Below are 14,337 nucleotides of genomic sequence, written 5' to 3' on the forward strand. Positions count from 1 at the left end.
GATTTGCCAGCCTACAAGCCTCCAACCACACATCTTCATTCTTGGGACACTCCTCACAACCTCTTTGAATCAACTGCCTTGCTGCCTGAATCTTGCCAGCAACTTCTTCCACCACCTTGCAGCAGCAATCCAACCCGGAGGGTGTTTAGGATTTGTCTGTGTAACACTCTTAAGTAGCAACCTAGCCTTCTTGATGTCCGAGATTTCTGCATCACTTGTTATTTTCATGCTCTTAAGATCAGTCAAATACCCCTTTGGATCGACAACTGTCAACCCTGAAACCGAATCTGAGAGTCTATCCAACTTCAGAGACAACACAGTACCTCTACCCTCACCAACTGCAGTTAAATCTGTAACTGGAGTTTGAGCCCATGGAGTCTCGGTACCCCCAGCTGCCCTACTCTTGGGATCCAATGCTGTAACATGTTCTTGCTCCTGTCTTGCCTTCTCAAGAAGTGTATCAGGCACTGGGACAAAACTCTCGAATTTCTTCTTCTTATTCCTCAAAGAATAATCCCCAATTTCGGGTATACTATCCCACTCTGATGCAGACATAGTATGTAATTTACGTTTCAAATCCGCAAACTGTTCAGTAATCTTGGGGTTGGACGCCCGATACTTCTCAATCTCCTGCTTCAACCTTGCTTCTCTCCTATCCTTCCTCCTTGAATCCATTCTCTTGTCAATTGCTTCCCACACAGCATCCGCTTCCTTATCATCCTCATCGTACTCAGCAGAAGCAAACAACCCCACACATCATTCCCTTCAAACTCATCAAATTTCTGATTCTCATCGTACCCTTTATCATCCCCGTCATCATCTTCCTCGTCTTCTCGTCTTCACCTCCCTTCCCTCCTCCCCTGCCAGCCGCAGGGGCAGCACCACCAATAGTAGTCGCCGACCTATCGGGTAGGTCAGGCGCTGCACGAGCAGGCCCTATATCCGAACGGGTGGTGAATCCCGTGGCCCCACGACCGAGACCAGCAACATAATTAGGGGGAGGCTTGGAGTTAAGGAAATCAAATCGAGGTTTGGGAACGGCAGGCGGTTGAGTGCCACCAAAGAAGGGAACGTGAAGAGTTAAAGTGGAGTATGGTTGAATCCCGAGATCGGAGATAAGAACGGAATCATTATCACCAAGCAATCGGAGACTCTGTGAAAGTAATATACGTTGGTGGGATATCGGAATGTCGGAAGTTTGCTGGATAGAGAGCTTTAGGGCATGGAGGGAGGTCGTCTTCGGATCAACATCTAGAAATAGAGCTCTGTGGTTGGGCGGCACAATGAAGACCATGGCTCTAAAGGAAAAACTGAAACTCTGACTCTGACAAACTAAAACAGAAAGAAGCGGAAAGTATTACTTATTTAGCTTTCGACGATAAACAAAGTCACCAACCACCGCCAAAAGATGGAGTTCGGATCACCGGAGTAGCCACCGCCTTTCTTACATAAAGAGTTTGAGACGCGACTAGAGACGAAGGTGCAGTTTTCTTTTCAATCGCTTCCAGGCAAAAGCGACTGCAGACGAATGTGCGGTTTAATAGCTACAGTATTATCATTTGGAAATAAAATAAAATAAAATGATGTAAGGAATATGGCAAATAAATACTCAAAATTATGAAATTACGAAATAGATATTTGAATTAACATAATTACTACCAATGAATGGGTCCTAAATATGAATTATAATATATTGATGAAAAGACTAAAATACCCCCATTTGTTTAGAGGAAAAAAAAGGGAAAATTTCAGTAGAAGACCATTCTAGCATCTTATTTAAAAAGAAAGACGAAAAAATTTTAAAATCTCAATTCAGACCTTAAAATCTGAAATAAAAATAAGTTTGAGAACAGAACATCCAAAATACCCTTAACTTGATACTGAAAAAAAAATAACCCTTAACCTGAAATAAAAAGCCGAAAAAAAAAGAGAAACTTGGGGAAGAAAAAATAAAAGACGGGATATATAAAAATATAAAATCTTCGCAGTAATGACCTAATATGGTGGCGCATTGTTGTATTATTAATTGTGTGTTATACATTTTACATTTCATTTAATTTACATTTTTGTAATTTATTCTATTCTTACGGAATTTTCTTAAACTCCTCTAAAATTGAAATGATTAATAATGTTTAAATAATTATAATATGTTGATTTGAAAAAATACATTAATACTTTTATTTAATCCTACTTAATTTTATTTATTTCCTCATTGTAAAAATTATAGTTTATTGTATTCATTGATTAATAAATTTATAAGTGGTAATAAACATTTTGACAAGTACTCTATACAGAATAACAATTGTTATGATATGAAAAATCTTGTAAGTCTATACTCTTTCCTTTCATTCTAATTTGTTGGATTTCTTAAACAAAAAGTCCTTAAAAAAATCTAGAACTTTAAATCAATTTCTTAAGCCCCGTCATAAAATTAAGTTAATAAGAGAAAAAGACCAAAACAACTCTAACTAATGCAAAGCCATCACCCTTATGCGTTGTCATTAATAACCAAATTTTCATTTTTCATAGACATATTTCTGCTGATCAAATGTGAGTTATATTTTTTTCCATTTAACCTATTTAATCATATGATGCAAAGAAAAATATATGACAAAATAAATGTCAATATATAAATATGAATTAGTAACAATAAAAATTAGAAAATTTACAAGAAATATATGAAAATTCACAATATCATTTGAGATTCTATATAGAGAAAAATATTTACAAAAATTACAACAACATATAAGGGAACTAACAACAATAATTAGGCAATTTTGGAAAAACATAAGAAAATTAACGACAACATATGGGGAATTAACAACAAAAATTAGGCGATTTATAAAAAATATTAGAAAATTAATGATAACAGACAATGGAATTAACAACAAAAATTAAGCTTTATGTTTCTTATAAATTGCCTAATTTTTATTGTAAATCCTCTTAAATTAGGCAATTTTTGAAAAAATTATAAGGGAGTAGACGGCAACATATAAGAGAATTACTAACAAAAATTAGGCCTTATGTATATTGCAAATCACCTAATTTTTATTGTAAATACTCTTATATTTATTGTAAATTGCTGAATTTTTGTTGTCAATTCACTTCCATGTCTTGTAAATCAATTAATTTTTGTTGTTAATTTTCTTATGTTTGTTGTAAATTTAATTCCTTTATATGTTGTTGTTAAATTTTTGAACGTTTTTTATGAAACATCTAATTTTCATTGTAAATTTTCTTATTTTAATTGTTTATGTAGATCTTGGCATATATTTTTTTTCTTATAGAACCTTAAATAGTATTGTAAATTTCCTTATATTTCTTGTAAATTTTTTATTTTTTTTGTTAGTCTTCTTATTTCTCATGTTCATTTATATTTAGATATTTGTATTTATTTTGTCTTTTTTTTTTCAGCACATGATTAAATGGATTAGATGGCAAATCACATTTGACCAGTAAAACATGTTTATGAAAGTAAAGATTTGCAAGATTTTGCACATCATAACACTTGTTATTCCACGTATGAGTACTTGTTAAAATGTTTATTAACACTTATAAATTTATTAATAAATACAATGAGCTACAATTTTCAAAATGAGTAAATCAATAATATTAAGTAGGATTAAATAAAAATATTAATGTATTTTTCAAATTGACATATTATGATTATTTAAGCATTACTAATCCTTTCAATTTTAGAGGAGTTTTGGAAAATTTTGTAGGAATAAAAAAATTACAAATATATAAATTAAATGAAATGTAAAATACATAACACACACAAGAATACAACAGTGCGACACAGCAACACCCATTAGGACATTTTGTAAAGATTTCAGACAGTTGGTCTTTTGTTTTTTATTGCTCAATTTTTTTCATTTTTCCTAACTCTTCATTTCAGATTAAGGGTAGTTTAAATATTTTGTTTTCAAACTTATTTTCATTTCAGACTTTAAAATTTGAACTGAGATTTCAGAATTTCTTGGTCCTTCTTTTTAAATAAGATGCTACAATGGTCCTTTACTGAAATTCTCCCGAAAGAAAAAGCCCTCATCCTCTCTTTCCCTTTCATTCTCCGCTCCCTCTCCCTCTCCTCTTTCTTCTCCTTCCTCTTCTTTCTCTCCCAACCCCCCTGCCCCACCCTCTTTCCTCCCTCGACTCCTGCCGCTGAAGAAGAAAATCTAAAATAGTGATGACAGTGTCCTCCTCCCTTCTCTGCTCAAATTTGAACAAGTTGATGTGTTTGGATTTGTAATAGGCCAATTTCAGGTCTTAGACACACTTCATATGATAAAGAAATTTTTGACGACCAAGAGGAATATAGGTTATGTTTGGTAGAAAGCATTGAAAATAAGGGATTGGGATTGAGATTACAATTAAAAAAATCTATTAAAAGAGTGTTTAATATAAGATATTTTCTTATTATATGGGATTAGCCAAACCCATATATATGGGATTGGAGAATACTATGGGGGGAAGTAACGTTCTCCAATCCTACCTCTATGGGTTTACCTAATCCCATATAATAAGCAATTATTTATGCTAAATACTATTTTAATGATTTTTTCAATTGCAATCTCAATCTCAATCCTTCATTTTTAATACTTCGTACCAAACGAGACCATAGGGTTCTAGAGATTGCTTGCAACGGATCCTGGCTCCATTCTTGATTGTGAATGTTTATTTCCACCAAGTCATTGTCATAGAACCATTTTCCTATCTTTACGATATTTCCCTTGCTCGAATGATGTTGCAGTGGAGAAACAACACATAGGGTGCCATTTTATTAGGATTGTTAAGGCTAATTTGATTTTGTTGAATTTATTAATTTGTGGGTATGAATATCATTGGGCATATGAGAAGGGAATACATATGGTTAGCTCAATTAAGCCTGCGTTAGTGACAATGGATTATACGGTCTCTCCATCTTCTATATTTTTTCCTTAAATATAATATAGTAGAGATTCTAGTTCACCCTCCTCATTTCATTGCCATATTTTACCAGTGTGTGGCTGTGGGTTACACTTTATTTCACTATATTGGAGATGAAGTTTATGAAAGTTGTTATTTTTCATACTAAACTTGTTATTGACAATTAAACAACAAAAATAATGCCAATTTTTGTTAAAATACAAGTTAATATCAATAAATTTTCAACACGTATTATTTTCCATAGTAAACTTATCACCAACAACTAGATTATGAAAATAATGCCATTTATGCTAAAACTTAAATTATTGTGAATAGCTTTTCAACACTTGTTATTTCCCATTCTAGACTTGTCATTGGCAACTAAATCATGAAAATGATATCAATGTCTTCTAAAACTTAAGTTACTGTAAATAGCTTTTCAACACTTGTTATTTCCCATACTTGACTTGTCATTGGCAACTAAATTGTGAAAATAATGCCAATTTCTGCTGAACCTTAAGTTCATGTCAATAGCTTTTTAATACTTGTTATTTTCCTTATTAGACTTATAATTGGTAACTAAACTGTGGAAATGATGTCAATTTCTACTAAAACTTAAATTTTGTTAATAGCTTTTTAATATTTGTTATTTTTCATACTAGATTTGTCATTAACAACTAAATTATGAAAATAATATAATTTCTATTAAAACTTAAGTTAATGTCAGTAGCTTTTTAACTCAGATTTTATTCCTCAGTTTTGATCTTAGTGTTTATAAGTGTTCTACTATGAAAGTTATTGGATAACTTTAATGTAACAAGCCATTAGTCAGCAAGTTTGAATATAAAAATTACAAGTACAGTATGTCAAATAACAAGTCTACATAAAAAAATTACAAGTCTGATAAGTGAAATAACAAATCTGAATATGAAAATTATAAGTCTAATAAGTGAAATGACATGTCTGGATATGAAAATTACAAGTTTAGTTAGTAAAATAACAAGTCCAGATATGAAAATTATAAGTCTAGTAAATGAATCAATAATAATTCATTACCAAATAACAACTTACGGTAAAAACATAAGCACTTACATTTTTGTATCATTCATTACTCTAGATTTCCTATCATTTCCTTTGACTGCTATATACAAATGAGCACTACTATCACTATATCGAAACATATTAGAAATATCACTATCATCGTAAAGATCAATCAATATACTCTCGTCAAGCAAGCCTCTCAAGCTGCTACAACAACCTCTATAGCCATTGGAGGAACAACACGGATATTTTTATAAGGCAACTCAAATGAAAGAATTGTGCAAGGAAAACATAATGGCTGTAGTTAGATGTAGCAGAAAGAATCATATCAAATCTGCAATAGAAAATAACAAGTATGTAATAGAAAATAACAAATCTAAAATATGAAATTACAACTTTGAAATAGAGAATTACAAGTTTGTAATAGGAAATAGGGAATTACAAATCTAAAATAGGAGATTACAAGTCCAGTTTGAGAAATAGCAAGTTTTGAAAAGCTATTCATATTAACTTAAATATTACCCGAAATTGGTATTATTTTCACAATTTAGTTGTCAATGACAAGTCTAGTATGAGAAATAATAAGTGTTAAAAAAACTATTCAAATTAACTTAAGTTTTAACAGATATTGGTATTATTTTTACAATTTAGTTGTTAATATCAAGTCTAGTATGAGATAAAAATGTACTGGTAGTCGTTTTGAAGAGAAGAAAAATGTTCCTTAGGTCAAAAAAAAGTGTTGGTAATTCATGAATCATACGTGAGATGAAAGGACAACTGGACAAGAAATAAAATATGAAAGCTGGCAGTGAGCTATCTGATCTTTTTCCTCATTAAAACCATCTGATTGCTTGCAGCTTAACAATCATCTGATTGCATATTATTTTCAGTATTTTATGGAATTGATGCTTTTCATTGTTTTTTTTTTCACAATTTTTTTTTAAAAAAATAGAAATTTATACACACACATGAGAAGCTAACTAAAATATGATAGTGATTGTACATGTTAGGAGTTGAATGAGTGGAATAGTATGTGTTACATATGGGGGAAAAAAACATAATGAGTTTGTTAATGAAGGATCATGTGTGGTACCAATATTGGCGGAAAAATAAAGACATAAAATTTGATTAGACATGTAACATTTGAGTTCCCAAAACATTTGATTAGATACTGAAGTTGTAGATTGTAAAGTCTCCAAGTGTGCTTTGAGTTTTGAGTTTACTTATACACAGAGAAGAGAAGACAAACCAGAATCCACGATTTACAAACATTACAGAGAGCTAAGCAACCGATGCACTATTTACATCCCCCCATAGTTGTTGGGAACTAGCAAAGGCCCTACAGTTTCCAAAAGATTTAAGAAATCTAGTCATATGGTCATAAATATCTCTTTTAGCTTTTAAGCTCAAGATAAAGTCAAAATGACCATAATCTTCAAGCAAAAGATGTTCTGGTGTGGATGGTAGTTCCTTCAGAGTGTGGGCAAAATCAATCATATATGCTAAAGCATCATTTCTTCCATAAGCCATCCATAAAGGTAATGATTTGGGTATGTCACCAAGATTAAATTCTGGCAATTTCAGCTGGCCATATATTCTCAGATTTTTTAGGATTCCATAATCATTCTGACAGAAAGTACCCTTGCGAATCACTGTAAACAAATAAATTCATTAGAGGCAGTGTTGACATAGTTCAATAGTGAACAGGATATTCAAATCAATAGTAAACATAACACGAGAATTCCATTGTGAACAGGTCAGAAGTACTCAAATCGCACCTCAGATTGTACAGAAAAGACTCAACGTGATTGCCATTAAGATAATACGTAGTAGTAATTGGTAAGAAAAAGAGCAATGGTATTAGACTTAGAATTCAAATGACAGTTTTAAGGCTGTTTAAAACTAGAAGCCACACAAATTTCGAGCAGACATAACATGATTGCCACGAGAGGATGCCAAATGGAAAGTAAATGAAGCTTACTTTGGAATAGATGGTGCAAGTTTTTTGAGGATGATGGTTGAGGTTCATATTGAAGATAAAAATCCACACGTAAATTATTGAAGCAGCAATTCCTCCTTGTAATTTTATTTAAGTACCTTATAGAGAAGCACTAAAGAATAAAGAAAGGAAGAAACCAAACAAAATGACAAAATGATATGAGCAATGTAGAATATACCAAAACAGTAACAACCATTGATTACTTAAATTGCCACAATAGTGAATCACTTAGCATTCTTTCTCCATGGTCTTTGACCCAGTAGCTCAAGTGAGTATCATAAATTGTCTTCGTTCAGACACCTCAAATTCAAATGTAGCACACTAGTGATGAGGCAATCTTATGATTAAAAATCAGTGGGTGACCATGATGATTTTAAGCTCTTAATTTGTATCCAAAAACAAATTGTATTATTTAGGTAACAAGAAAAATGTGTTTTTGCATATATCAAAATTGGTAACCCATAACTACTAGACCTACTAAAAATGTGAAAAATGAAAGTACAACACGTTTATTATCGTAAAATGAAAGAAACAGATCATAAGAGCAATATAACATATATAATGGCATGTTGGATACAATAGTATTTAAATTCACCCTTGCAATTAATTTTGCACAAAACGCTACAAACAAATAAACCTTGATCAAAATGCAAAACAAAACTTGAAATTGTAATATTGAGAAGCATACCTTATTCCTCTGCTACTTCCACCCCAATCACAATAGCTTGCAATTAGTTTTTGCAGTTGCCAAACCCCTCTCAAAGCCATTTGATTAATTCAAAAAGAAAAGCTTTTAAGAGGAACCTACATGCTTAAAAAGAGGCCAATACGATTGAAAGCTGACAGTTACGGCGGGCTGACTAATCTTAGCAGATAGTAAGGGTGCTAAATGGTAACACCCTTTTGCCTTTCATAATTCATGAAAGCTGAACTCTAAACTTTTTATTTTAGTATATATTTTATCATACAGTACAAGCGTTATAACCCCTTGCCCTCTCGACATTTCCTCCAGCTAAACCACCCGCCATTCGCATAAACCAATATATGAATTTTGATAGATATTTCAAGTTATATGAAAACCCAAAATACAAATATAAAGCAAAACATAATGCAGGATATGGAAAACCAGCATTTAGAATTATCAATCTAAAAAGCTTCTCTGCCAGAGCCCGTAAACAATACATTGAACCTACCTTTTTCGCAGAAGGTCTTGCAAGAATACAACTCTGGTTTCACTCTGTTTATAATGTAGATATGTATTCGAATTTGCTTAATGGGTCTTTATCAGATGACTTTGGTGGGGATAACTTGAAATACTTAGAACCAGAAATCCAAGGAAGAGGAAGACGAGTCAGGGAGGGAAAATTGAACCCAGAATAATAGTCATTGCCATCCTTGCCATAGCTTATTCACTCATCATTGCCTTCCTTCATTCACTCATCACTATCATCCTTGCCATCACTTATCTCGCTGTCGCCATAAGAAAGGAAGAGGGAGAGCAGTCAGATAGTGAAGAAAGAGAGAGTCGGGCATGACGGCAAAGGATTAGGGAAAGCAAAGGATATTTTTTTCTTTTAATCAACATTTCATAATTTTTAATTAGGACCGGGTCTCTGATAGAAATTATATAAATTCAAGGATTCAAATTACAATTTTATATATTTCAGTGTCTTTATTTGCAATTTTCTCAATGATGTATTTAATTTTGAAAAAAAAGGGAGAAAAAATTCGATGAGATGAAAAATAAATAGAAGATTAAGAATAAAAATTAGTAGCGCTGGCCAAAAAAAATGAAAAGTAGGCATAATAAAACTTTTTGTCTTGAATTTCCCCTCAAGTGATCCCTGAAATTTAATATTTATCAGTTAAGTCTCTAAAATTTTATAGTAATATACAATTAGTTTCTAATAAGATATTGTTTTCCATTTGAACACCGATTAATTATCTATGATTATAAAACTTCAGGGATTTGATTGATAAAAACAAATTTTAAAAAACTAAATTAATAATTGAGGCAAACTTAAGAACAAAAAATTCTATTATTGCTAAAAAAATTAGATTAATTAAATAATATAATAAATATTATCAAGATAGTGAGAATTATCTCTTTATATTTTATAAAGTGGCCAGACAAGTATACAGCCCCATATTCATCTGTTCTAGTCCAATAGACAAGTATGAGGCCTTATACTCGTTTTTTTAGTGTAACCAAACAAACATATTACCCTTTTCTCCTTTGTTTTCAATTTCTAACAAAAATAGGGGATGAAAATGGTTCTTTTTGTAGTAATAAATATTTATTGTAAATCATTTTACCCAAACGACAAAAATTGATTATTATTATTATTAATGAAAACTCATAAAGCCATAACAAATCATCCTAGAATGTAAGAAAAGCCAAAGACTTCATTTAATGGTAACAACTCATCACCCTAGCATAATTATTTAAGGCTAGCATATTTGTGAAGTAACCATTCAATAATATGCACCTTTATGACCAACATGCTTGAAATTTTGCACCATGTTCAAAATTGAGCCCTGTGATCTTTTCCCTGATGAAAAGTCGAAATGGTATTAATAAAAAGTTATAGAGTAGAAAAATAAAAGAGCAGACACAAGATTAAAGTAAAGAGTGAAAATAAGAAGGTTCGACAACATCAATAGAGACAGTAAAGAAAAATTTGAGCAACATAAACTATTATCCTCCAAAATCACGTTTGAGCAGCATGAGGAAGCTGGAGAGACAAAAACTATGAAACGTAAGTTGAGATCGACAAAAGAAAGAAGAATTCCGGAGTTGATAAGCCAGCCGAAAGCTGTGAAGTCTATATCTAGCAATGAAATATGTGGAATATCTTCAATTTAGAAAACCGTAAAACAAAGAATTCATAAGAATGGTCACCATCATATCTCTCGAATTGGCTTGGGTTATAAGTGTAGTTTTGGCTATATTGATTGCATTCCTTGTCCCCTCCTTCCAGCATTCTCAGTACTCCAAAAAATAGGGATAGAGAATCCACATCAAAGAAATAATGATACCTTTTATTATTTAAAATATTGCAGTCAATAATAATGATGAATTAGGTAAAAGAGCATATCGAAAGCACTACAAATAAACATGTGATTAGCAACAAAACTTAGTAATAAAATTTTTATTTAGCAACATATTAGTGACGAAATCTAATTAACGATCAAATTTGTTCCGTCGCTAATTAGCAGCTAAATAGTGAAGAAATGATTCTTTTGCTAATTACTAACAGGGTGACAGAATAGTGACAGAATTCAGTCACTAATTTGATTTTTAAAACAATTGAAATTTCACTTGGCATTGCCACCTCATCGTTGGCCACCACCACGTGTCACTACAACCTCAGTTCCACCGCCACATAATTCTTCCTCAAATGTGACTTCTCCATGACTTGAACTCCTTAGACTTTGTGTGTGCACATGTGTCTTTACTAGTTAGGCTGCAATAAACCTGTAGTCTTTTAATGCAAAATTATATATATATATATATATATATATAGTATTCTTTTACCCATACAATTATAAATATACATATATATTATTAAAAACTACAAATACATTATAAGATAATTTTAATTTTAACTATTAATATGACAAAATAGTTTTTAAATGTTTGTTTTATATTTATTTTATAAGTTTTATTTATTTTAAAAATTATTTTTGCTATAATATTATATTAATTTCAAATGAAACTAATTTTGAATTTTAAATCATAAATATTTTTTCACAAATATATTTTTAAAAATTTAATTTTTATTTTTAATTAACATTGATTAGATATATAGTTTAATTATTTATGCAATATATTATATTATCTATTTTTGCTTTATATATTTGATGAAAATAGTTTATAATTAGTAAAAAAAATATAGTTATGAAAACTATTATAATAAAATCTAATAAATTATTCTATATAAAAAAAATTAAATGATTTGAATAGATTATAATAAATACCCTTATACACCTTATGTGTGCATCCTACATAATTTCTTTTTTAAACAACCTTTTGTATATATCATTGGTCTTTGCTTTGAAAGCCGAAATTAATCTATGTCATGAGTGATTAATTATATCATGATCAAATTCATTGTTTCATGATTCAAATTCAAAATTCTCTTCAACATTAGTTTGATCCATAATCATAAATTGATGTCTCGGTTTTAAATTTCCATCATATATTATATCTTTCAATATACTGTATATAATACAATCATTTAATGACAACACTTAGCAACATAATGAAATTTCCTTGACTAATCCATTGCTAAATTTAGTGACAAAATTTTCATCGGTAATCCATCAGAAATTAGTGACTGAATAATTTTTCATCACTAATTTCATCGATAATGAGCTATTCTTTTGTAGTGGAGAGTGGGATTTGAACCCTTGGTAAACAAAAACCCTACATATCAATTCCAATGCTATGCCTTGAACCACTCGGCCATCTCTCCTCCATAATGATTATGTCCTCAAAAACCGAGTGAACAATGAGTCATTCATGTTATATATATATTTTTTTTGCACAGCTACATACAATTAAATTTAACTATAAAAATAGAAAAACCTATTGAATGACATCAAAGATAGGCAAAATGACATCAGTGTCATAAATTACTCATTTTATTCTGAAGTACAAAGGTCAATCTTTCAAATCCCATGCCTATATTGACATGTTTTGCTAGCAGACGTTTAGGAGACCCATTAGCCTCCCTATCAAGACCTGCAAAATTAATAAAAATATGGTTCAAGTCCTATCTAAAGATACTGTCCTTAAGAGTTATTTTGTCACACAAGATTAGAATAAAAGGCTGCAGTCCTCAAGATTAAATGAACTCTTCTTGCATAGAGTATGGTAGCAAAACAACAAAAACTTGAAACTTAGGAGAAGAGAGAGGGGAGCATAGTTTGGGGATAGAATTCAACACTATCTAACCATGCACCACGCATTGTCTTTTATAGGCAGATAATATGTGATCACAGGGCTGTCATGATGGTAATTAAAGATGGTTTTAATGACAATTCAAAAGGCAGTTTTTAAATAATTGATTAAAATGAATTAAAACATTTTAAGGCCCTTGAATCTGGTTAATGAAAGAATAAAACCGACTAATTAAAATGCAAATGTTTCAACAGTCATATCTAAGGGTCAGTTCTAAAGACTCTTCTTCTTGACCATTTTATTAGCTCAAACTCACATCTTAGTAAACACTAAGGTTTTTTCAGTTTTGAGTAATATGGAACTTCTTTTGACACGCTCATATACTAAAACTCTAACAAGTGAACCGTTAGGAAAAGAGTAAGAAAATAAAAAGACAAGAAAAAGCTTAGTATGCATCATATACATTAACATTTAGCTCATTCAAATACCCCTAAAAATCAAGAGGCATCCAATGTCATAATCTAGAAAATTTTCCACATTTCAAAAATCATCTCTCCAAGCTAAAACCAGCATTCTCACAACAAAACAACCTCTCCACATGCATTAATCTTCCACCTAACATGTTTTCTAGAACTCAATACATATATTGCTCACTTCCTACGATGGAACTAATAACTTAGAGAACTTATTGTATTTATGCTAAAACGGCCTTCAAGGAAGGGGCTATTTATCTCCTAGTGGGATTGATGGAAAAGTTCCAAAATTAAGAAAAAAATTTACATATAATTTTTATGGATATAGAGAAAACTCATTGCAAAAAAAATTGATTTTTAGTGGTGACAGCCAAGTCATTGTCATAGTAACTGTCACTGAAACTTATCAGCGGCGACACAAAAGTTGTCGTTGAAAGTGTCATCGGAGAAAATAGAATCACCGTTGGCCCCCACCGTATCATCGCCGACTAGCCACTTGCCAAGTGTCACCACATCACTCGCCATGCCACCAACAAGATATTATCACCATAAACATAGTCCTTTCATGGTTTGAACTCCTGACCTCCTCCTTCTGCGTCCCTTCTTCTTGCCACTGAGCTAAAATGAATGGTGAAAATTGTTGTAAAATCAAATACATATAATAGTAATAAAATATTTAAATAGATTTTCAATGGCAACCAAAAATTACCGCTGAAACTACCCTTTAGCTATAACATTCCAAATTTTTAAAATTTTGAGTTGTATTTGAGATTAATTAATTATCATTGAAGTTAATCTTAATTACAAGTTAGAATATTAATTAACACATAATAGTTAAATAATAATTAATATATATTTAAAATACATATATATAAATATAATTTATTTTAATATATATATATATAGAGAGAGAGAGAGAGTTTAACAGCGGGTGGCATGTGGCCACCCACTGTTTATCTTGCGGGGGTTTAAAATCCCCCTTTGGCCGTGCGCCTTTCATTTTATTTAAA

At 31.2% G+C, this 14,337-nt stretch overlaps 1 long non-coding RNA gene and 1 pseudogene across 2 annotated transcripts; both read right to left on the reverse strand.

Annotated features, from left to right (window-relative positions):
* Positions 1-4: 4 nt before the first annotated feature.
* On the reverse strand, positions 5-1,506 carry LOC114748110 (protein STABILIZED1-like; annotated as a pseudogene).
* A 5,786-nt stretch (positions 1,507-7,292) lies between these two features.
* Positions 7,293-9,387, reverse strand: LOC114748111 (uncharacterized). Of its 2 annotated transcripts, none has more exons than XR_003740434.1 (3): positions 9,142-9,387; positions 8,127-8,248; positions 7,293-7,601 (listed from the first exon to the last, which is right to left on the reverse strand). It is a non-coding gene; the product is annotated as an uncharacterized LOC114748111 (long non-coding RNA). The 2 variants fall into 2 exon arrangements; XR_003740433.1 differs by having other exon boundaries at positions 8,127-8,752.
* Positions 9,388-14,337: the final 4,950 nt, after the last annotated feature.

The sequence above is a fragment of the Neltuma alba genome, unplaced genomic scaffold, assembly GCF_004799145.2.
Source record: "Neltuma alba isolate B1F8T4 unplaced genomic scaffold, ASM479914v2 tig00005612_pilon, whole genome shotgun sequence".
Lineage (NCBI taxonomy): Eukaryota > Viridiplantae > Streptophyta > Magnoliopsida > Fabales > Fabaceae > Neltuma > Neltuma alba.